The sequence below is a fragment of the Accipiter gentilis genome, chromosome 1 (genome assembly GCF_929443795.1).
Source record: "Accipiter gentilis chromosome 1, bAccGen1.1, whole genome shotgun sequence".
Lineage (NCBI taxonomy): Eukaryota > Metazoa > Chordata > Aves > Accipitriformes > Accipitridae > Astur > Astur gentilis.
In genome coordinates, this window is record NC_064880.1 from 34,056,557 (window position 1) to 34,081,742 (window position 25,186).

Consider the following 25,186-nt stretch of genomic DNA (forward strand, 5'->3'; position numbering starts at 1 on the left):
TTCTTGGAAATATCAAGATCTCTGTAACGCAAGCAGTTGAAGCTCTGTAACACCAAGTAAAACAGGTAACAAATGTATGTTTGGTCGTTTCCCAGCAACGAACTCGCGTGCAGTAAGATTTATTTAAGAGACTAGCACTTCCCTTGGGAAATTAATCCCGGTATTTTGTCTTCTACCGTTGCTTTTCTTCTACTCACCACCATGAGCAACACATAGACAAACGCGTGCAGCAGCAGCCCGTGCCTCTCCTCCTTTCCTTTGCCGTGCTGTTGCTCTCCCATTAGCTGTAGCTGTGCAGTCCTCCAGGCACAGCGTGACAGGAGCTCTGTTACCTTGATAGCAGGTACCGATGCGGCTTGAGCACTTGCTGTCTGCCTGCCCGACGGTCGTAACACGCTCGCTCCTTCCGGTCATTCCTTCCAGGGGAGGAATGACACCAGCGTTTCTGAGCTGTTCTTGTGTTTTCTCCCAGAACGCTCGGAGAAAGCAGACTTCGTGATCGCCATGCTAACTACCAGCCTGCCTGCTGCCAGTTCTCCCTACTTCTGCCAGTGATGACATTCAGCTGGCTCCTCCACGCAGGATACAGCACTGATTCCTCATTATGTAAGGCAGTCTAGGTCAAGTGTAGGAGAGAGACTGCTGGCCTGAGCAAGCTGGTGGATTGCTCCCTCAGCTTCGTGCTTCATGGGGTCTGGAAGCTGGATCCTGATCTTTGCTACGTCTTCTCGGGTAAATGTTTTTTGCATGATTTAAATGGGTACTGTGCTGTTTTTTCTATGCAGATAGCTGTCAGCCATGCTGTGAATCGCAGAGAGAATTTGCTAGGTGAAACCAGCTCTGTCAGCACCATTGAGTTAACATAGTAGTTCTTCTAGGCATCTCAGCTTTAAGACACTTTACAAATAAATAAATCATAAACTGGGTTTGTTTAACAAACATCCTTTCTAACCATATGGGGATTATTGTTAATTTGACTGACTAAGCAGTGAATGAAATCCATTTGCTTGAAGGTGATGTGGGGAAGCATTACTGAATACAGCTATTAGCTCTGAGAGGTTTACTGCAGTTCCTGGCTGTTGCATTGTTTTAGCCTTGCAAATTACAAATATGCTTCCTCTGTTACAAAACAAAGCAAAAAATTTATTTGATTTTCTTGCACTCTTCGGTTATTTTTTTGAAGTAGCAATTAAATCCAGGATGCTATTTGCTGTTCACTGCATGCATGCATGAATCTATATGCTTCTGAAATATGTAAGGTGAATACTGCAGATAGAATTACATTTAGTGACTGCTCTGCAGAATGCCAGAACTGTATGTTAGCTAGATTTATATTAGAGGGTAGCTTTTTTTCATGCACCACATAGAATTCAAAGACATTTTTTGTATTTACACCCTGCTGAAAATCAGTCTGTAACAAAACATAGAACAGGTTTGTCCTTAAACAAATTATACATACTGAGTATTGTCAGGCGCTGGAACGTCTTATTGTACTGGAATGCAGCAGAAGAGGCCCTGGAAAGTAACAGCATAACACTGATACTGCGGTATCATGTAGGGAATTTCAACGAGGCTAGCTTGCTTGCTAGGGACAATTACTGTATAATAAATTTGAAAATACTTTTAAAGGATTTGAGAGATTAATTAGAAAACTCGTGTTTATGTACAGTACCTTGGACAGCAACTTTGTCTTTCACGGTACTGTGGAGTCTGCTTCAGGGGAGTTAGCAATTTGTAAAGATTAAAAAATACTAATTTAAGATACATTAATGAATTCCAAAATATGGGGGAATTTATAGTAAAAATGCCTGAGAGAAACTTTGGTCAGCATTGTATCAACGAGTTATATTTAACAGCTTACTACCAGGATTTCATTTAAGATATTAATTTAAAAATAGTGAGGTTTGTATTGAATTATCTTAATGAGTGTCAAAAGAGAAAATTAAAAATTGTTGTCTATTGACAGTATGGCATTTACAGAATTTTCACATCTAATGGGTAACTGCTCTCTCTAAGAATAAATACCAAGGTCCCTTTCTTTCTAAGTCAAAATAAGATTGAATATTAATATGAGATTATGTACTAATATCAGATTAAAACTAATTTTGATGGGAAGAGTGGGAGTCCTTTACATGTGTTTTTTCCCCCTACTAGAAACTGGTGGTTCTTCACACTGTTCTAGAAATAACTGACAGAATTAAATTTCAACACTTGTTTGTAAGTGAGGTGAATTATTTTATCATTTTCTTATCATCTTTAAAAGCTCTCTTTCTCTGGAAAAGAACTGCCAAGCAGTCAGTTGTTTCTTCATCATGGTCTTACCTTACCAGTTATTTTTTTCTTTTTTTTTTCCTTTTTTTTTTTTTTTAATGGCAGTCATGTAGATCTATTCTGTGATTTAGTAGAGATGCCAGGCTGGTGCTTCATTAATTACATTGTGAAAGAAGTTAGGTTCAAGAAAATGTAACTCATTTTTGGTAGCTTGAAAACACCTCTGTTGCAATGCAGTATATTACATTGTATAATATTTTACAGATACCATTTTATACTTCAAAATGCAGAAGTATGTCTTGCAAACAAACTCTTAAAATAATAGCATAGTATAGGAACTTAGAACAAAACTGCTAGGTACTACGCATTATTATAATGCTGTACTTTAGATTCTTTGTTTCTTGCTGCCTGCGTGTTCTAAAATAGTTATGCTATTATATATGAGTACACTGTGTTCCACCTCATTTCAGTGTGGGTGCTTGAGGTATTTTTTTACAGGCTTAAGGAGTATTAATAACCTATCTATTCAATTAGAAAAAAAAAAGAAAGACTTATTGTCTTTAAATCTATGGTGGTTTTCTGGAGGTCTTTATTTTTTGCATCATGGTTCATAGCAGGGCACACACAGTACTTCTCAGCATAGCAAGCTGCAGATGCTTCATGAGGATACAAAGTGTTAGAAAATAGTATTTCCAATGTGTATTTATATATCCTATATTCTGGTATATCACTTTAGGTCTGGGAAACTGAATCCAAGCTGTAAGGTATGTTTTGAACCCACTACAATATTGACCATTAGCCGTCAGTGCCTCCTCCTGGTATTTTCCTGTGGTTTACTGGAATTGTCCAGTGCATGGCAACATCAGTAGCTTGTTTCCAATAGTCTGTATATTACTGTACATCACAATATACAGCTTGAGTTTCTGTCAAACTTTTCACTTTTCCTCACAGTACTAGAGTTTTCTGTCCTGCAAATGAGTTTCTGTACTCTCTTTGTAGCCATGGAGATGTCGCTAAAACTGAGGGGTGTGGAAACAATATTGAAGTCTGTGAATTCAATTATTTTAGAATAATGTGTTTAGCATAAATGATGGTGAGACCAGTTTTTGTAATCCATAACATAAGAAAGTATAGGAGTATACATTAGACTATTAGTTTCTATAGAGATATTTATATCTCAGATTTTATCTGCCCATTTTAATTGATTAGCTGAGATATATATTGTGATGACAATCATATGCCAAGTTAGTCCTAAACTGAAAACGTCTGTGGTTCAGTTTATCTCATGTAACATCTAAATGTAAGACTTTAATAGTATAATTCACAAGGTTTCCAGGTAAGTTTGGGCTCACAAATACGCATCTTTCACTGTCCAGAAATGCCAGCTTTTATTTGCATTTAGTACACAAAAACATTCCAAATGTGACAAAAATCTATTGCTGTAGAAATGGGCTATATCTGTTCTGAAGAGGCCTGTTTAGAGGCTGGCAGATGTGCTCTGTTCCTTGTGCAAAAAGTTACTCTCTTTATTCAGAGGTTTTCCTCATTTTTCTTTGAAATTGTTTGGATGCAGTCTTCTGTTCTGTATTGCTACAGTCCATGTCATTTTTCCAGGTCCCGGTTCTCCATGATGATGTTTTTCCATCCTTAACTGCTTGTATAGCTCTTCCATGACTGCAATACAATTGGTTCACAAGTTTAGAAAGAGAAAAAGCCCCGTGGATTATCATGTCCACCTGCTTGTCCATGGAGGACCTTGGAAGGCTCATTCTTTACATATTGGATGAATTAGTCCATTACCTGTTTTCCACACCCACTGCAATTCACAGAATTCATTCCTAGAACACTAGAAAGACATACTGTAAAGAATCAAGGGAGATTTCTTAATGTTTTGATGAATAAAATGTACCTCGTACACTGTCCTTAAAAATTTTTTTATATATATATTGCTCTTAACACTCTATTCATTGTGTATGTAGAACACACTCTTCTGCATTGTTGCTTGCATGGTTTACTGCCGTGGCTGAACATCTAAGCTTCTAAGGTTAATTTTAAATGTTTCTCTAGATTGTACAGAACTATAATTTTTGCAGCACAAATGCTGAAACAGAATAGTGACAAGAAGAAACACATTCTCTTTTTGTTCAGCTGGAGTTCATTATAGGTCCCTTTCAGAAAGCGAACTGTGCTGCAGAGGATCACCTGAGAAGGACTTCCAGACGAATCCTTTTGTGTGCTGAAGAAAACCAGAATCTCCCAGTGCCTGGTGATCACTAAGGGTGGGCAGTTTTTGGCACTAGAGCCAAAAACTTCCTGAGCTGTTCTTCACCAGTGCTCTTAAATGTTTGCACAGTATTCCTGAGGCAGAGCCACGAGTAGGACTGGTCAAAATTTGTATGAGGGCAAATGAACCACGAATCTCCATTAACGCGAAGTTACCAGGTCTGCAGAATCTGAAATCTGGAAGACTGCAAGCTCAAGGCTGCCAAGGAAGTTTGCCTGGCAACTGTGACCCTGCTGTGCAGGGCAGGGAGGTGCTCTCCTTTGCGCCTGTTGGATGGTTGCTTCAGCCCATACCCATTAAATGATTGCTCCTCAGGCACTCCGGATGGCAGAAGTTGTCACCATACCTGCAGGAAGAAGTGGTCAAAAATTTCCCCAGTAAATGCAACGAGGATCCTAGACTGGCTTGGTTTCGAAAATTATTTTACTAGCTATTAGCAGTTTCCTATTTGTTTGGAGACAGTAAAAAAGGCAAGTTGTGTTTTGGGGGGAGAGGGAAGGGACACCATATTTTATTTACTAACTTTCCATTTATCTTGGAGTTGGAGCAGCCGTGATTTGAGAAATCTGTACCTTTTTTGTTTTCTGCAATTGGGGTGCAATGTAGAAGTTTAAAACATTAAAAAAGTAAGAATTCAGGGGATTTAGCTCTTTAGCAGTTGGAGAGAAGTTGCTGTTGTGTTGATAAACTCTTCTCTCTCAGACCCCATATCAGATGACAGTCTGGTTCAAGGAGCCATCAAAGGAGCTTGTTAAGATAACCACAAACCACATCAATTTTCCTGACACTGTAAGCTGGTGGAGCTGAACTTGAGCACCTGGTTATACCAGTGTGGCCAGTGAAATCTGAGCCATGAGAAATGCTGCTTTAAAAAAAAGCTTTCACTGTTCTATTACTGACAGTTGGACATTTCTTAAAGTCAGTAGTCATATTAAGCATCCTATGATGAACCTCTACTAATGCTTAAAGAAGGACAGTTTAGAACTATTGAAAACTGTATGCTTTCACAGCACAATAAAATCATGTTTAAGCTGGGGGGAAATTTTGTGTGTTCAGTGTTATGTTCAGGACTAAAACTGTAGGCACCTGAGGTATCTCAAAGATTTTTAGTACCTGGTGTTTATTTTTTAAGTGATCCAGATTCTTGGTTTATTGTTTTCTTTTGTGGTGTTTATTTAATTTCAAAATGCAACATTTTAAAGGAGCTATGCCTGTAAAATGTCAAATGTGTCCAGACTAGCAAAGACTGGAGGGACTCATATTAAAACTTCAAGCTGAGGTGTAAATATTCTGTCTCTTAACCTGATAAATCTGTATTTATAAACACCAGGCAATTAATCATTTCCAGAAACATCCTCCAAGAATGGAAAGATTTCTGGGAATGATCAATTGGCATCAGCAATATTATCTGAACATCTGTTTAGTATTTAGAATTTTCAGGATGATTCTGAGTCAGGGGTGTTACTAGCACCACAAAGTAATTTGTCACCTGCAAATGCTCTTCATGACCCTGAAGAACTTGCAAATGTCTGAAAAAAAGATGACTCAGCTTTTACAATTATACCTAAATAAGAATCAAACAGTTGACGAGTATGTAACCAGCTGATACTGGTAAGATAATAGTTTATAGATCTTGCTACCTCAAGGTCACAGAATTGAACTGCATTTGGGTGGTGGGGACCTGCCTGAGCTATTTAGCAGCGTACCAGTAGTGCCAGCAGAAAAGCTAAATTCAAAACTGGTGATCATGGCAGCAGCGCAATGTGAAAGCAAGTGAAGTCTTCCTAAATCAGTGCTCTGGCACATTCAAAGGAGGCAGGTTGCATGGTTGTGTCCAGCTTGGTCTTGGCCTTTGTATGTCAGCATTTCAGTATTAGTATTTGGATATATTATGGTGTGTTTTAGCTAAATAGTGTCATAAGGTTGCTTGCTGTGTTCTTTTAACCACTGTAGTATTTGCTGAGAAAATATTTAAAGATCTGGGAGATTAGATTCCATTGTTAGAACAATTGTTCATAACCTTTTGTTATAAGTTGATATGAAATGATTTTCAAGCTTTGATAAATGTTTGAAAATTAGGTATTATACTGAGAGATTCCAAGTGCTTGTTGTGAAGGGCCAAGCATGTCAGGCCACTACTGGGAGGTGGAGAAATTCAGCTTCACGTAGCTTGGATTCAAGCAATATTTAAGCAGTCAAAACCTCATGATGTACAAATATTAAAAAAAGAACATATCAGAACGATACTGGAACTGACTCCAGGGGATCAAATTCATAATAGCTGCCTAGGGTCACTGAATCACAGGTTAACATGTTAACCATCTGCTATATCATAGATGACAGCCTTATTGCATACAGGTATTGATTAGGTTTATTTTCTTCTATCTTTACATGCCAAAATTGTATTACACAATGAAAGATATGCAGTATTTTTGGCTCTTCTTCTGTGCACCTCTCACCTTCCTAGTCACTGCCCCCTTTCCTTCCTACCGTACTGCACCCACCCCCCTCCAGCACGGCTGAAACGAGGGGTTTCAAAAGTGTTTGCTGATGGCCATCCCAGTTCCATGGGCTTTTTCCATTTTCTTTTTTTTTGTCAAGAAAGCAAAATGAGAAATATATAATGCTGCCTGATTTAGCTCAAACTGAGGCTGATCCAATGCAGCTGGCATTTGTTGTGTTGGCAGTTACTGTTACTTAGCAGTCGGAATTTTAAAAAGGAGCATTTTTTTTGTCTAGGTGCCAGATTTGACTGCGCAGCTGTCATCTGAATGCACGGGAACGTATAGATCTGACGTGGCGGCCGTGTACCAGGCTGTGTGATTGGCAATGCAGTCCGTAATAGACGGACATGTCATATGACTCTGGCACAGGAACCTTTTTTGTGTTTCGGGGGTTTTTTTGAGATTGAACCCACGACTGAAGATGTCGAATCCCCCACCGCTGCTGAGCAGGGAGGTGTAAGACGAGGCAGAGGACAGGCAGCATTTGGTCGTGCCGTGCCAGGGGCTGACCTGGAAAGGTTTGTGGTGCTTTCATAACAGACCACCCTTACCGAAACTATTTCCTTCTCGCGTTTCAGACACAAATAATTAACAGAAAAGACATGAAAATTAATGAAAACTTTTACTTGTTTAACATTGAATAAAGAAACCTACTTCTCAGCGCAGCCCCTGTCCTTTGTTCCCTGCTGAAAGAAAACGGGGGCATAGATTTCCAGACTCGTTTAAGTCAGAAAATCTTTTTTAAAAAGCAGTCTTTTACAGCCGGTTCATTTATTTTGCCGGTAGATGGGGCTCTCCTTTAAGGTGATGGCTTGGTATCTTTTTCTTCCCCCCCCTTTTTTCTTTCTTCACCCTCCTCTGTCTCTCTTCGTTGCTCCCCCCCTCCCCCCCTCCTTTTTTTTTTTGCCTGCTGTTTGCTGATTTGTATTAGGTACCATAGAGTGAGCCTCAGAACAGGAAGCCAAGAATGAAGCGGAGAGGGTACTGCAGAGGTCTTTTTTTTTTTTTTCCTTCCCAATGAGAATGCAGCAATTTATAAATGCTTGGTGATCTTTTGGAACTGGGAATCTGAACAAATTTATGAGAGAACATTTCAAGCATTTCATTATCACTATCTCTTTGGGTTTTTATTTTTGCTTTCCTCATAATGCATTTGAAATTCGTGTTTTATCAGGTAGGTGGGTAGGAAGTTAAATCCTAGACCTTAGTTCATTTATGTGAGCTGCCGACATGGGGTTCCCCCTCCTTTTTTTTTTTTTTTTTTTTTTTTTTTTTAAATCATTTGAATGCTTGCTTTCTAGTTATTGTTAAGCATATAATTAAGGAATTAAGGAGAAAATCCAATTTTGCTGTTTTAAAAAATGTTTAAAAGCTGCAGTCAGGTCTTTTTGGCAGCACAGCATTTTGTTACAAGATGGATTTCACTGGCCTTGTATTTTTGGGTGTTTGCCAGCTGAGGCGGTGGGGGTGGGGCGTGCTTAAATGATTATTTGAGATTTTTCCCCTGAACTGTTTAGAAGTTAACAGAGGCCGCGTTGTTCCTTCACATGGAAAACATATTAAGGGCTAAAGCAAGCAATGGTGCAGTCAAAATCCTTGCACTGCAGGAGTGTATGGTTTTCCTTCCCATAGAGACACTCTGCTTTAAGGCTAAATGCTTCACACAAACGTTTGAGGTTTACTGAAGGAAGAAAGAGCTCCCTCCACTTTTTTTCTTTCTCTCTCTCTATCTCCCTCTGCCCTCAGTCTTTCCGATCAGGTATACTGCTAGAAGCTCTTACTTTCATTTACATGCTGATCAGGACTGGTTGCAATGCTGTAGATATAACTCGGTTCATAGTCTGAACCGTCTTGCTTTTTCAAACAGCACAAGAAATTTGCCAGGTGGACATCAAGCTCTTTCAGCATCTTTTCTAAAATGGATTTCTTCTCTGCTGCTTGTCTGAGGTATGTGCTTAAAAGACTTCCACTAAACTAATTTACCTGGGACTGGGCTCTTTGTTCAACCCACCCACCCTTCATCCCCACTTTGAAAAAGCTGTTCCTTGTTCCGCAGTACTTGCAAATGATTGGCGCTTTCTAGCACTGTTGAAAACCTGTTCAGTTGTACTTATTGCAGAAATGCTTATTTTGTGGTTATGGTGTAAAACTCCTGAGCTATATTGGCCGATATTACTGTTGCATTCCTGAAGTGCATCTACTTTTCTATTGTGTTTTTCAGGCTTGACAGATGTGTTAATATTAAGTACAAAGGAAAAAGACTGTGCTAAAAATGACTCTGAGAATCTAATGTGAAACAATAAGGGGATGATTGCTGTCAAGACTGTCACCTTGTTAGTTTATTCTGTTGAGCCTGGTTTGTGTGATCTTGAATGTTTGCTGAAGTATTTAGACACAGGAATGCAAGTTAGAGCCAGGCAGCCTTAAATTGATTGTCCTCAGTCACAGGTAGTGATTGGCAGGTAGTCACAGAGAGTTTTCGTTATTTTAAAGAAAGTATCAATGATGGGAGGTGGGGAAAGTAAGAGCTTTAGCCTGCCTCAAGGGGTGTCAAGTTTTTGTTGTATAAGGCATATCATAATCAGTACAATTCTAAGGAAATTCTAGGAAAACAACAGCAATTTGCATAGTATCTTGTACGAGAAATAAATAATTTTAAAAGTCTGACTATAATATCTCACAGGAAAATTGTATGGATGAATGTATGTCATGGAATCATATATACTATTAGCTGTTTGAAACAATATATCAGGAGCAAGGGCAGTTTATTATTGATCACTGAAATCTACAATTGTCATATTATAACCTAAACTTGCTTTGAAGTTTGAGAAGTTGTAAATGTCAACAACTGTGATAGCCGAGAAGCTAAAACAAATGACATATTATTTCATTCTTAAAATGAAGGTGGCCTTGAACTAGAAAACCTTCAGAATGTCTACGAATATGACTCTTCCCTTCAATGTACTATCCCAATGCCAAGCACTGTAAAGGACAGCTGGCTGTTGACTTTTAAGGATGGCATCACTGCTGCTAGCCATGTTACACTACATCCTTCTGACATGTAAATTCCACTGTAAGAGATTTGTGCATTAATGACAGAGGCAGATAAATTCAGGGGACAAATCCACAAAGCTTAGCATTGGATTTTGTCCCTTAAATGGTATTTTACTGATCCTTCTCTATCATTTTTGCCTACCTTAAAGTGAAGAACTGAGTTTAAAGAGGTGTGAAGGTTTTCCTGCTCTTGGTTGTGAGAAATATTCTGGCAGTAATCAAGAGAAGTGGGTACTTCTTTGCAAATATCTTTTGAAAAGGGGCAGAAAGCTTGCTCTGATTTGTGTGTGTGTGTGTGTATTTAGAACTGTGATGCTCTTCTGGATTAATGTCTTTTCTTTCATTTATTAATTTTTGAACTCCAATACCGACTCACTTGTGGGAAAACATATTTGGTCTTTTAGGCTAAACATCATGAAGAGATTTGTTGATTCTCTTCCAATAACGGGAACATATTCTACCTTCTTTTTCTCCGTTGAAGGTAGCTGATATTTATAGGAGGCAGTGGGATTTCACATAAGACCTGTATTTGACCTGTAGACTTTCTGTTGATGCCAAAATGAATACAGCAGAAGACGAACTAAATTAAAAATTGAACAATATATATTCACACTTGTAAACTGAGAAAAAAATGTTATGCCGTCAGTAAGACAAGCTAGATAAGGAATACCATTAGGCTTTTTTTAGCATAATGTTTTAGAGCACTTAAGAGATCAAATTGCTCAAAAAGCAAAAAAATCATAAAGCTGAAATACTCTAAAATGGAAAAAAAAAAAAAGGAACCTTTGAGTAAATTTTAAGCATTAAAAGCTACAACTGATGTTTCTGACTGAACCTAATGTGTGAGGAGATGGGGAGTATCATGCAAGTGCTCCAAATGTTTTTCCCGAAGCTCAGTAGTTCTGGCACATGTTACTTCCATTTTTCTAGTTGTAGGTTTATTCTTTATAGATTCCTACCCATGAAAACATAAAAAAGTTGGATGGAAACAACTGAAAGTTTGGTATGGGTGAAGTAATTAGTTAAATGACAAATGTAGACTTGGAAATCATTGCCCTTTCTATAGTGGGGTTAGTCCAATTTCTGTAAAATGTACTGATCTCTTTTTATTCAGTATTAGTAATATTTATTTAAAGAATCACTGTGATGTCTTACTGAATATATGGGTGTTCTGTGTTTTCAGGCTTCCTGTCTTTTGCTGATTATTATGTCATCATTTCTGCCTCTTCCATTTCCACCAATGCATGTGGTTCCAGGCCCCTTTTCACGCTCTTCTAGCATGCTATTTAGCTCTGACAAAAATAATTGATTTTATTCTGCATTTACTACCAAAATTCTGGGTAGCACCCTTCCCTGCCATATTAAAATTCACTTGAAAAAAACACATTTCTGATTCAGCCACCGTGCTATTTATTGTTTGCTTTTATCAGCCCCAGAAACTCTCTCTCTCCTTCCTCTTTGTGCTTGGAAATTCTCATTACGCTGCTTTTTCTGAACACCAGTTTCCATCACTTTCTGTCTCAGCAGTATCCAGCACATCTCTGACCATCTTTCCAGTGCTCTATTTTAAAGCGTTTCCATTCTTCTTTTTATTAATTTCCTCTTTTTCTCACAAGTCTCTGAGAAAAGAAGGACATAACCCCTCTATTTTTGGTCTCAGAAACATCGAGCTCAGTTTGTGCTTTCAAGCTTTAATCCATCTCATGCACTCTATCTTGGTAATTTCTTTCAGTACCTTGTAAACATGCAGATCAATCTTTTTCATCTTTCTCCTACTCCTTAAGCAGATTCTCTAATTTGCTTCCAGCATTGGCTTTTAAAAATTATTTCATAATACAATTTAAAACACTGAAGATCATCCTCCTGGTAAAACAAAACAAAACGCCAAATCCTGTCAAGGTCAGAAAGAAAAATTTAGGAATAAATTTAGAGGCTTATGTGACTCAAATAGGCTTTATTTAATAGTGGTGTTGATCAAAGATGACAAAACTAAACAGCAACTACAGTGCTTCTTAACTGAAGTAATGTATCTGAAGGAAGCTTTCAAATGCTTGGTTATTTAAGTGCATTTTACGCCAACGACTTGACTCTGTTCCAGGTGTATTTGCCTGCAATGCTTCCATCCTCTCATACCTCCCTGGACTCCATTTTCTACTTACTCTTTAACGGTGTTTCCTTCAGAGTGAGATCTTTTGTTTTCTTTAGTGATTTAAAGCATCTAACAGTTTTGTTTCAAATTATGGTTGAATTTATTTGCCAAAAGGAAATTGTGACTGAGATATTTCTGAGGCAGGTGATAGGTGCTCCTCCTAGGAACGGCTCAGCAGGGCTCTTTCAGTAGCTTTGCAGGATTCCTGGAGTAGGTCTACAGATGAAAACAGAAGGAAAGAAGCTGCTGGATCATTAAAAGCTGAGTACTGAAGATGAATTCTGTTCTTGATGTTGATAGAGGGTGGGACAGGAAGTGAAGACTGAAGAAATGGGCTCCTCCAGGTGAGATACAGGGAGGAACTTTCTCGTGGAGAAGATAGTGAAGATCTGCAATAGTGTCAGAGGGATCTGTGAAATTTGTCATGAAGGTCTCTAGAAAGAGGTTAGATGAAATATCTGTTGGGAAATAGGTATAGCAATCTTGCCTTGGGCAGGGAGATGAACTAGGTGGCCTCTGATCATTGTTTCCAACCCAATTTTTCTGTGAGGCTACAAAAAGAAGTAGATATCTGAGGTACGACAGACTTAAAGAAAAGCATATAATAAATTATATAGGGTCCAAAACAGACCTCCTAAAAGCTATCTTCATTAGGATTTTCTTGAAGTATGTAAGCATCCCCTCAAAACATTTATTCTATGGTATATACACTCTGCAACACTTATATATCTCTATATCTTATAACTATATCTAGAAAGAACAGAAAATATGTCCTAAAAACTTATTTAATTTCTTAGTGTTTCTTTTAGATCAAATAGGCTTTACTGGTTAACCATAGTGTGTATGTGAATAAAAGGGGTAGAAAAGGATATTTGGCCAATCTGATTGATTTTTGCTTATTGTCAGGAGAACAGTATACATTTAATTAAAAAGATTTTTAAATTGGTAGTTTATCTTTAATAGAGAGAACGAGGACACTTCAAAAGCTGATTAAATAAAGTGAGTATACCAGAGCCATTTCAATGTTTTGTATTTTATGTTAAAGTTCAGTATTTTCCAGAGCTGAGCAACCCAATCTGATACATTTATTTTCTGAAATGAAAGCCTAAATAATGCCAACTATATCACTTGAAATGTGCAGTGATGGATAGAGACAGAGAACTTTTCAGAGCTCCATAGTGGCTCATACTCAATTAACAACGTTTAATTGAAAAAGAAATTATCCAGCAAGTTTTTAAATTTTTTTTCTGAAACATTAACTATGTGATCCAAATGTTATCTAGAAACCTCACATCATTTTTGCCTTCAGCTCAACTTATTTTCTCTTTGCACACACACTGGGAGAGATAGACCAGAAAGGACTACCCAGTACTATGTTTTCAGGACTTCATATTGTCTCAAAATAAAATTGATTACAAATCTACTACTCTGAATTAATAAAATATCTAAAACAAAATATGCACTTCAAGGAAAAAGATCTATGTATTACAATAAATTTTTTCTTAGTCATTTTGGCTCCATCTTTGCCAACACTAACTGGTGTTGGAACACCCTGTGTCTGCAGAGGGTCTTGCCCTTAAAAACCTGGTGGCTGTATGCACCCTGTCAACAGGGTGTGCCTTCTGATATGAGCTAACTTTTGAGTCATGTCCCCAGACTCCTTGGGAAACTACTAACTAAACCAAGTGAAAATTGTACCAGGATCAGCTCTTTTTAACAAGAGAGGTGATTGTGTCCCTGGATCCAGGAGTATTTCTTACCATTGATTAATGCATTGGCTTCTAAAGCTACAGAGCATACAAAATAAATATTGTTCATACAAATATATATAATGGAACCGTATATATTTACCTAGAAAGAGGTAATAACATTTTATCGTGCAGATTTTTTTTAGAGTATGGCTTTAGATTAAGCTAAATAAAGTCAGAAACTGGAATAATATGAACTATTTTAACTTCTGAATTAACAATTGCAAAGGAAACATCACAATACTGTCTTGAGTGTCCTTTAGGAAAAGTTTATAGTTGGAAAAAAAAATTTGAAATGTATAGCTTCTTTTTCTTCCATAAAGGTCAATGTTATGGAGGGACACATCTTCAGATAGATTGTTTAACTTTAATACTAATTTAAAAATTTAAATTGTAGTGTAGAAGATTGTTAATCATTACTTACAAGAAACCAAAACCAATTTAGAAAGTATCTTTCTAAATCAGATGCCAAACTGGACTTAATTCAAACCAAAACTTGTTTTATTTCTTTTTAATAATTCTAAATATTTACATGAAAACCAGTGTACATGAACCATTAAAAATATATTCCTATTTAATGGCAGACTAAATTGATTTTGTTTAGCAAATGATGGGTAACATATATATATATATAGGGTCTGAGAAAATGAAGATATATCAAATATACTTAAAGTCTGCTGCAGTTTACTATACTTTACTCCATAGTACTGTTTTCTGGGACCAGAGAGCTTTGTAAAACTGTATTTACTGACACACCTAGGTGAGGAAGGCTTGCCAGATGTTATTTCAGGATGTTTCTGTCTGTTTTGCTGTCTGCTTTTTGATGGGCAAATACAAAACTGCATGTAACATTTTATAGAAGCAGAATTTACACCCTCCTGGGCTAGAAATGTGTGGGAAAATTTGGCAGAAAATCTTTATTCTAATACAAAAGCCAATCTCCAGAGGTGCCTTTCCACCTCAGCCAGTCTGTGAGTCTGTGATTCTGTAATACAAAACCACATCCTAGGAGTGCAGGGTGGAGGATGTCACTAGTCTATTCATCTATAATAAGGAGCAACTATGCACCAAAATTCAGGAAATGAGAATACAAATAGAAATATGTATATAAATATAAATTATAATACATATAAAATTATAAAATATTTCTATTTATAAAACTCTAAATAGAAAATTTGGAAATGCTAATGTAGGCACAGTCTCAGATCACCAGGTGTGAGGACTGTACCTGCTCTGAAGTGAAAACAGTGTCAAATTTTATGAGTGGGACATAAAGTAGACAGAAGTTTACAGCTTTATTTATATAAATGAGCAATGAGATTAAAAAAAATCTTAATTAGTTTGAGTACCTTTTAAGTAGAATTCCAGCTGAAGAGTGCTATTATTCAAATAATACTTTTAGGTTTTTATTTTGGACTTTTTTTATTTAAAATCTTTTTTGCAACACTAGTAGCAGTGGTGCTACCATTCTGTTTTGCACGCAAACTTCAATCCAACCTAGAAAGAGCCATTGTCTCCTTTGGTTTGCTAACAGCCACATTAGCTTAGGTTATCACTACAGCAGCTTAGAAGGGCATACACATTTCATTGGGTTTTTTGAAATCAATAATTGTTATATATACTGCCAATGCCAAGAGTCCTTACAGTTTGTGGGAGTTCTGGGGCTGCAGCCTGGTAAAAGAAGTTCTCATATCTTTTAGACAGTACATCTGGTAGTTTGGGCTCTAGGTTACATGCTGCCTAGCTGCTGCACAGGCTGGACGTGAGTCTGTTGCTTGTGGGCATTGGCCTCGGACTTGCCCTCTACTTTCCCCTCAAGACAGGTTTCTGTACGTCTGTGAAGTCTGAGTTCAGACTAATCCTGAACCAGCACTACATCATATTCAATGGCTCTGCTGGGAGAAACAAAAATGCATACTGCTTAAGAGTACAGAATGATAAATTACGAGACACGCTAACAAGAGAAAGCAAAGTAGCTGATACAGTATCCCCTTTCTTACATCTGCATGCCTAATTCCTAGATGATAGCTAGCATTGAGTTTCTTGGGGGAAAAGACAAAAGGGAAAAAAAAAGCTGGGGAAATATGAATCAATTTTTAAAAATGCAGGGGAGTAGTAAACATACAATTTTATTTTTAAAAGCTATTTCTCTGTTCTAAAAGAGATCTTTCTTCAGTACATTGAGTACTATTTAACTGTGTAATAGTAATAACAGTGTTTTATTCAAAAATTTCTCTCCCTTTTTCTTTGACTTCTTTGTGCATAATATTTCTATGCGTGTCTCAGCAGCGACATTTATTTCTCAGGGTTATATGCTTTGTAGGACTCTAAAATACAGGAAACTGGTCAGTTTTGGCAATAGTTGTGGTTTTGGGGTTTTTTTTCCCTGTGATTAAAGTAAGATTGACTATGATATAAGGCTGAAATTTTATAAGATAGTTCATAAGCTTATGTATTTAAGTCTATATTTTAGGTGCTTAGGCAAAAAATACAGTGTCTCAAACCAGAAAGACAAGAATTTCATATTGACTTTTGTGTGAATTCTTGATTGCTTAGCACTTTGGAAAAGGATGGCTTATGCCTTTAGCTGTCTGTTCAGATAAATTCCAGCTATGAAATATGAGCCATTTGCTCTCTTTCCTGTGAGAAAAGATTGTGAAGATGGCTAAATAATGGCTGTGGGTAGTGAAACTGTGATTAGCATTATTCTAAGTCCACACAGTAAGCAATTTTCCCTTCTCTTTAGAGGCCTGCAGGTCTGTTTTTCTCTGTGTAATGCTTCTAATTCAGGTGGCTTTCCTGAAGCAGCAATTATTAACTGCTTTGGGGGATTAAAACAAGAAAGTTTTGGGGGTTGGGTTTTTATGTGGTTTGTTGGGGGTTTTTTTTGAGATATCGTGTGTTATCTCAGTTAAAATACTGTATTGCAATGTTGTAGGGCATATTATTACTTTTGGAAGTTTCAGGAACTTTGTTCTTGAAAACCTCCTGCTTTCTGGCTCTGTCAGGCTCTATTTCTGAATGCATTCCTTCATGTTACTCTTCTAAAGTACACAATCTTGAACTTTAAAACCTCTTAATTTCCAGGTTCTTACCTGCAGATTGTTCTATTTTGGGTTGTGTCCAACATTACTTGTTGCCTTGCATACGTACAGATATTTTTGTATGCCATAAGAGGCTGGCGTTCATATATGGCATTTAGGACTCCAATCTGTATGTGCTATTCAAACTCAGAGAGCAAGAGAATCACTGCTCTAAGCAGCATACAATCTAAGTATAAGGAAAAATGCTCAGATGGTGCAAAGAGAAAGAAAACCTTTAAGGTGAAGGAGTAGTTTTCATAGCTGAGCAGCCTAATCAGTGAAGAGTTTTGGAAGGTATCTTTAAAAAGAAGAGGTTAAAAGGAGGATAATGATGGAGCTCTACAGATATTTGTGTCTCCTGAATGTGACCGGGAATCTTCTTCAAAAGCACATTGTTGATGTAAATTGAAAATTTGAACAATGGAGTTAACACCTAAAAAATGGAATTTGAGATAATGAAGAAAGGTTGCAAAGACCCTCTGAGAGGAAACCAGTCATCTATTTTCTGAGAATTTATATAGCAGGATAACATAGCCTAAGCACCTAGTTAGAATATCACCCTAGATATGGGCAGGTTTTGTTTGATAAGACCAAAGAAACTTATTTGTTTCTTTGTAAACATGGTGGAAAACAGATTGACAGTAATAACCTCGTGGATGGCTAAGAAAGACTATATCTTGGGGGGGGGGGGGGGGGGGATACAGTAAGATTTCGACATAGTCTGGCTCCAAAACTTAGATGAGGACATTTGACACATGTGAGAGTCAGATTTATCGTGACTGCTAGTAGCACAGACACCACTAACCTCAGCAGCCCTCAGGCTTGGTTGCTAGCCTTTCATGTGCCAAGCTGCTGTGTTAAGCACTCATAGACCGGGATGAATCACTCCACCTAGAAATTGAAAACACTTGCACCAGCAATGGCAGTGGAAGGAAGTCTGAAATAATTAAAACTTGGGTCAGTTGGACTGCATAGAGGATAAATGGGATGTTTCTGAAGGGAGCTTGGAGACCAAAATAGCTACAGCCATCCGTTCTGCCCGCTTTCAGCAGGGCCCATGTGGTTTGGACAGCTCTGATGCTATTCTGAAAAGGTAATCTTCAGAGGTGTGTAAACCCATTTACCTGCAGTGCGAACACATCCTGACTGTCTGCTGTTCAGGGCACAAGAACAAAAGTAACTCAAGAGATACACCTTCCTAGAAAAGCTCAGATATCTGCTGCTGCTGCAACCTTGGAGATGTGCGAGCAACCTGCCTGCCTCCCAAATCCAGCCGGACTTCCTACAAAAGGCAATGTGGACAGGTTCATATTGCCTCCGGAGCAGCTTGCGACAGAATGCAGTTTTGGCTGCACACTGTCAAATATAGTACAGATGTAGCCTGAGAAATGTAGGTAGTAAAATTCAACAGAATCTTAAAATTTCACGTGGCTGCTGATGAATCTATGTGCTCATATTTCAAACCAGGCATCTTAAGGTTTGATACTGTAATATATCGCACATTTTTACTGAGGTCCTTTCTTCTTAGGGGACATAGTCACTAAGGGGGCAGGCTGTGTAAGGTACCTATTCACAGTCTTATGCTCTGGCCATCTGTTATGTATCAGATCATCGTGTTCTCCCTGAAAAAATGCCCTTGCTCTACACTCTCATCTGTCTTTAACTGTTTTTTACAGTGGTAACAGTTGTGATCTTGACCTTTTTTTGGTTTTGGAGTATTTTGGACACATTCACCTCTCCCCACTTACTGGCTTGCTCTAGGCTTCTGCAATCAACCTGTAGTTCACCCGAGAACTCCCTCATCACGGAGCCCAGCAGAAAGCCTAACTTCGGAACCGCATACCTGAAAGCCCAGCCCCGATCCTCTTGAGACCTGAAAGCCCAGCCCCGATCCCCTTGAGCTCAGAACACTCCCCCCACAGCACTCAGCTTCCAGCAAGCCCGGCTGCCTGGGAAGGCTGGAGCGGTCATGGAGGGAGGGAGCACACTTGCACCTCACTCCATAGGACCCATTTACTTAAGGACAATGTTATGTTCAAGTCACCCGTGGGCTTGCCAGAAAGGTGAAAAGATGACATGGAGGGGAAAAAAGTCTTAGGAAGAAATGTGAGAGAGGAAGGGAGAGCAAACATTTTGATGAAATTTTCATACCTTTTTTTAATTACTTTCCCCAGGCTAAATCCCTGTCCCCATCCTCAACTTTTCCCACTTTGAGAATTGTTGTTTTATAGCAATTATTTCCAAAGACATTATAAGTTGTATGACATTACATGTCATAATGTAAAAAGCATTTTACTGTTCTACAACTTAGTATGAGAAATAATTTGCACTTTAAGTGACAAAAAAAGACCTTCGTCATAATGAATTTATAAACAACCTACAAAATTTTTAATAAGTAATTATTGAATGATGGATGATATATGTATATTTACGTGATTTGCAATAGTACTTTTATTAATTTATCAATACAAATATCTCTCACTCGTATTCCTTTTTTATGCATTAGTCCTACAGCACTGAAATATCAAAATATGTTCAGAAAAAGAAACTGCACCTTTTTAGCACACATGAAAGTCGGCTGGTAAAATTTCAGTATGTAAAAGAAAACTGAAGGGAAGTATTCCTCCAGGTTAATGTGCCCCTACTTTATGGTAAGACAAAAGAGTCTGAGTTGAAATTACACTTTTACCTGGCACAAATCAGAATTCTTCTTCAAGATATAAATTAAATACATCAATTCGGTAATAAAACTTACCTGCATGAATGAAGCCAAAAACATGTTTTGAGAACAGCTTCAATAGGATCAAGAGTTCGTCTGTTATGTTAGAAATGTACATCCTGATGCAATTTTAAGTTGTAGAGAAAACCTAGATTTTAAGAGTAATAAATATGGAAAACTGGATAAACGGTCATAACAAACCAAATCCTCCTCAAAATTGCTAAGCCCTGAAAATTCTTCTGTATCTATACTTTACATAGGCTTTTTCCTAAAAAACAAATTGACATATTTGATGTCATGTCCACTTATGAATATTAAGTCCCCAATTTGTCTTTGCCTCGTAATCAATGTAACACAATCATTTCTAAGCTTAATTGTGCATGTTTCCCTCAGACTTAAATGTCCTTTGATTCCTTAGACCACGACCTACACATTGCATTGATCTCTTCGCTGACAATGTTCTTCGTTCACATAGTAAAGACTTGTTTTTCATAACTGGATATTCTTATCTTTACGTAGGGCGCTTATTTCCATTGTTGTGCCCTCTCAAGCACATTGACAAATGGTTTTTAAAAAATTAGGTTTCCTACTTAGGCTTCTCACTGTAAGCTTGTTTATACAAATGCATCTAGGTTGTATATATGACGCCTGCAGAAACATCATTCAGCTCTCAGAGTCTGGTAGGAAATGGTGCCCTGTCTTCACATGCATTGATCAGAGAAGAAGAGAGATGTGCTGAAGGATGCGTCTCTGCATTGTTTCTCAGCTGGGTGTATTGTAAATCCATACCTGACTCTGGGAGTTTGAGTGGCTGAAGCTTTCTCTCATCTAGCAGAGCTAGGACTAGCTTTCACACTGGGTCTGCTATTTGCGGAGTAAAGAATTATGGGACAACAATGATGAATCTTATAATTTATCTTCAAACTGTTTAAGATATTGCCCTGGACACCCAAATACACACACCAAAATACCAGAAGACATTATAACTCACTACTATAAGCTAAAAATTACTATTTAGAATAAACATTCCAAAACATTTTAACCTGTATTACAACATTAAAAATGACAATTTAGAACAGCAATAAGCAGTTCCAATCGCAAATGCAAGAGTACTTTCAGTCATTAAGAAGACAAATGTGTGTTTCTGAATGAGAAGATTAGCTGAAAGTATTTTAATCACCAATCATAAATCCGTTAAAATGGCTAAACTGTTATTTCCCCATCAGAAGAGAGGTTGAAAGAGGTGTGGTTTGCTGTCAGTCAGACCTGCCATTATTTGCTGTGGTCTTCACTATACCATGTTGCTTCTCCTATTTGAGTTCTCATCTTACAGGTGGATCCGCATAGACAGATTCACATGATACAGACATTGTAATCTATCAGTTTCAATTCAGGATAGAATGCAAGATAGAAACCTTTAAAATTATTAAATATTGTATTACTTCATTAGCTTCATTAACATAGTTTAACTGTATATTTGATGTGCACTGGATGATATTTATAGGAAACGCAGATCTCAAGCCTCCTTCCTTTTTATATTTCTGTACCTATAGTTCAGAATGGTTTCTTTGCAAAATAATCACTAAATGTGCACGACAATTAGATTTTTGACCACGTAGCTCTGTACTATATTTGATAAAGTAAACGTCACTTGGTTTTTAGTAGATGATCTGGTCTTCAGAAATGTACCAGAAGTGGCTCAGAATTTGAATGACTGAGTGTGTTGCTGCAAAATTTGTTATCTTTTATGCTATTTTTAAGTATAAAGCTGTCTTTCAGAAATTTCTGATTAATGGTTTTCCGTTTTTAAATATCACATGGTATCCAGTGATATTCCCTTAGTTCTGCTATTTTTTAACTTTGTTGTCATCTGCAATATACATTTTGTCTGTTTTCTCAGTACACTTAATAGCATTAAGGTCATTAATTTTTAAATCTTCTGGGCTGCTAAACATTTAAAGGCTCTGCAAATAATATATTCTTATTCATTTTAAAGAAGCACATTTCTCTAATTTTATTTCTTGACCAACCATAGGATTAAAAACCCCAGAAAATCCCAAATCCCCATCCCACTAGATTTCCTAGTATATCATTTTATCACTTCTAGCTTTTGACTGGATTATTTATTATATCTTTACATTCCCATATTTTCAAAAATCAAATTAACATCCTGAACATTTATTGTAGGGTTCGAATATAAAATATGAAATGACTGGAAACTCACCAGCACCTCAAAAGAAAAAAAAGGTGAAATCTTTGCTTTTAAATAAAAGTCAGTGTGGCTAACAGTCTTCATTCAGTGGCTTTCAAACTACTGCTTCTGCAGAATACTAATTCCCAGGCTCCGCCTTTCTTTGCAAATCTGAAGCTTTTTACAAGAAGGCATTGCTCAAAGGGTGTGGCAGAGGCAGCAGATGCTGTTGCTGCTGCTTGTAGTTAACCATTTAGTAACAAAACCTATTTCATTACTTCTAGGAATTTTCAAGATTTTTTTCCCCTTTTATGCAACTGAAAATACCATGAGTATCATGTAGGACCTCTTTAGGTCTCAAAATAAGCTAAACGCTGGAGGAAATAAATGGGACTAAAAAAAAAAGCTGAACTAAATCTTGAGAAATGAGTGGGGAATCTTTAATACACAAAGCCCTGTTCAGCTGGGTCTCTTAAATCCAAATGTGATCATTTGGAATTACTCATTACAGTTTATTATTCTGAGATACTTCCTAAACCCTGAGATACTGCCTAAACCCTTATAATTACCATTATTATGTTTTAATTCATGCTTTCTGGGCTAAGATGTTCCATGTCTACACAAAATGGTCTCACAAGTTTTGAAGTATCTACGGGGAAACTCTCAGTGGACACTAGTGCTCACCAAGATTATCGATCTGAATTCAGGCTTCTTGTAAATCTCTACACATCTTCTAGCAGTGAATGTAGGACCGTACCTCTGCCCAGCATCAGCTGCATGGAATATCGCAAGGGCAGATATGGATGGCCGGGGCAGGTAAATATGCCTGTGACCCATCCACACGGGAAGTCAACACACCTTTTAATGACATCTAGAGTTAACTCATTGTTAGCAATTCTTTGCGTGGACTTGTCAGCTGGGTCACCCCACAGCCAGCTTCCAGGCTGCTCCACAGGGTAACAGTGCAAGCAGAAAGTAAATCTGACCTTTAGCCTTAGTCTTAACATCGCGTCAGTAAAACAATGGAGATGCAATCACAGGATTACAGTTGGCGTGTTTGTAAATGGGAGGTGACCAAGAAAATTCATCCTCGTAGGTGGGATGATAACTAAGCAGCAAATTAGTGGATGGATTTTGATGAGCTGGTGTGGATGACCAGGTGGTCTCCTGATGCAGGAGCTGCAGGTAGTAAAAGGAAGAGGTTCTGTCTGACCATTTTGAGAAAAGCCCTGTGAGAGACAGCTTAAATGACTCAGACCAAATCCCCAAAATTAAGCTAAGAGTTACTAGGAAAGTCAGAGAAGTAGTAATGGGGGAGTGTTTTAGTATTGTTTCTTTTGGTTTTATCTCTTTTAGTCTGTTCAGAATAAAGCATAACTGTACCAAGGACTTCTGCGAAGTCTCTGCGTCGCTTGCTTCAAATGCTGCTTTTCCGAATACGTGCTTCAGCTGCTGCTTTTCTAAGTGCTGAGCTGCACACCAGTGTCACAAGTATGAAGCTTTGGGATGAATCTGTTGAGACACAGGGAGTGTGGGAATAAGCACTGGTGCTGGGATTTTAGGTGCCATTTGTAGGAAAGGTAATGTTTGCCTCTATGTGCCAGAGGGACTTACCAAGGCAATGTGTAACTACAGGGAGTACATCACCTCAATTGCAAAAGAAGGCAGAGCTACGGAAACTAGCTCTAATGGGGTTGCCTGCTTGAGTGCTAGCAGCATTAATTCATAGATGTTAGTGCAAATTACTTTATCTAGTATTCAACAGACTAAATTAACTGTGCAACTATACTACCTCTAGGGCACAAGGTGCCAGGGCTTGAGCACTGTCAGGTGTCAAGACTACTGACATGTGTAGCCATGCCTGGCCACAAGATTGAGACACGGTGGCCTCAGGAACGGCCACTTAATGAGAACTTTCCAAAATGATATTGGACTAACATTGGTAATTCGAATCCTGTTGAAAATCAGTTCAAAACTAATCAGGAAATAGGTGAGGGTTGCTTACCTGTTTATTTTTTACCAAGTCTGTGTTTCGAAAGAAGTTTCTTAACAGCAGTGATGTGACTTTTTATTCATTGTAAGAAATTTCGAGAGCTATCTGTATATATAAAATAGTTTTTGAAGTTAAATAAAGTTGCATCTGCAAGAACAGATACTAATTATGCTCCTGTAGAGAGAATCGTGAATCTCCTAGTAATAAGCCATTTCTCACATATTACTAGCAAATTATTAACAAGTTGGAAGCAGCCTACTAAGAAATAGCAGATTCCTCTTACTCTTGGTAGAAATGGTTGCTCGTTTGTGAGTTCAGAATCACAGAACTGCAGAGGGACATGAGGGGACAACTGTAGATATGTTGCCTTAGCAGGATCAGAAGTGGCCAGTAAAAAAGGATACATTGCCTTGCCCACATAAGCAGCAATAAAAAAGCCATGTGTTTACAGGCATACGTTACATGTGTGACATTACATGACATTAGCATATAGCATATGAATTATTTTGACAAACACTTGATTCACATCTAGCCCAAGTATTTGTTGCACCTCCTAAAACCTAAGACAGGCTGACGGCTGCAGAAGGTGATGATGAACACAGGAGCTATACAGAAGTCATGCAGTGGCTTCCTAGGCTGCAGAGTTGGTTTGTCGTTTGAGCATCTCCCGTTCCTTGAGCGCTCTGTCCTTTCAAAGGCAATTTGTGAGGTGGATCCCTCACTTTGGGTGCTGCCCTGCACTGACTTAACATGTAATACCCTGCTTCTAAAACAGAGCAGCGGGGCTGTTACTGCCTTCCTTCCGCACCATGGACAAGTGTGTGCTGAAACATGCCTTGAGTGCAGAGTGGAAGCAAGGGAATAAAGTAGCAAAACTTGTTTCTAATATTTAATTGGAGAAAGCTGGAACTCAACTCTTCTACCTTTCATATGGTGTCTGGATTTTCTGTGCAGTACAAAAAATATTTACAAGTTTCTACAGTTCTGTGGTTTTTTATCACCTCATAGCAGTCCCATCATTTTGCTTGCAAACCAGTCATTCTTTAGGTTTCCTTAATTACAGTCGATTTTTTCCCCATTATCTTGTGTGTTAAATATGTTCCTGTTGTGCCCACATCCACTTCCTTGACTCAGGGGAACCTTAAGAGTAAATCAGTCCTTGCTGGTCTATCTGTTTGCAAGAAGAAATA

General features: G+C 37.9%; 1 protein-coding gene across 1 annotated transcript in view; it reads left to right on the forward strand.

Annotated features, from left to right (window-relative positions):
- Nucleotides 1-244: 244 nt before the first annotated feature.
- Nucleotides 245-25,186, forward strand: part of LOC126045383 (sodium channel protein type 1 subunit alpha) — a 102,782-nt gene continuing 77,840 nt past the window's right edge. Inside the window, exon 1 of the mRNA XM_049816459.1 lies at nucleotides 245-732. The gene's annotated coding sequence lies outside the window, so the exon portion shown is untranslated. The remainder of the gene's footprint in view (nucleotides 733-25,186) is intronic.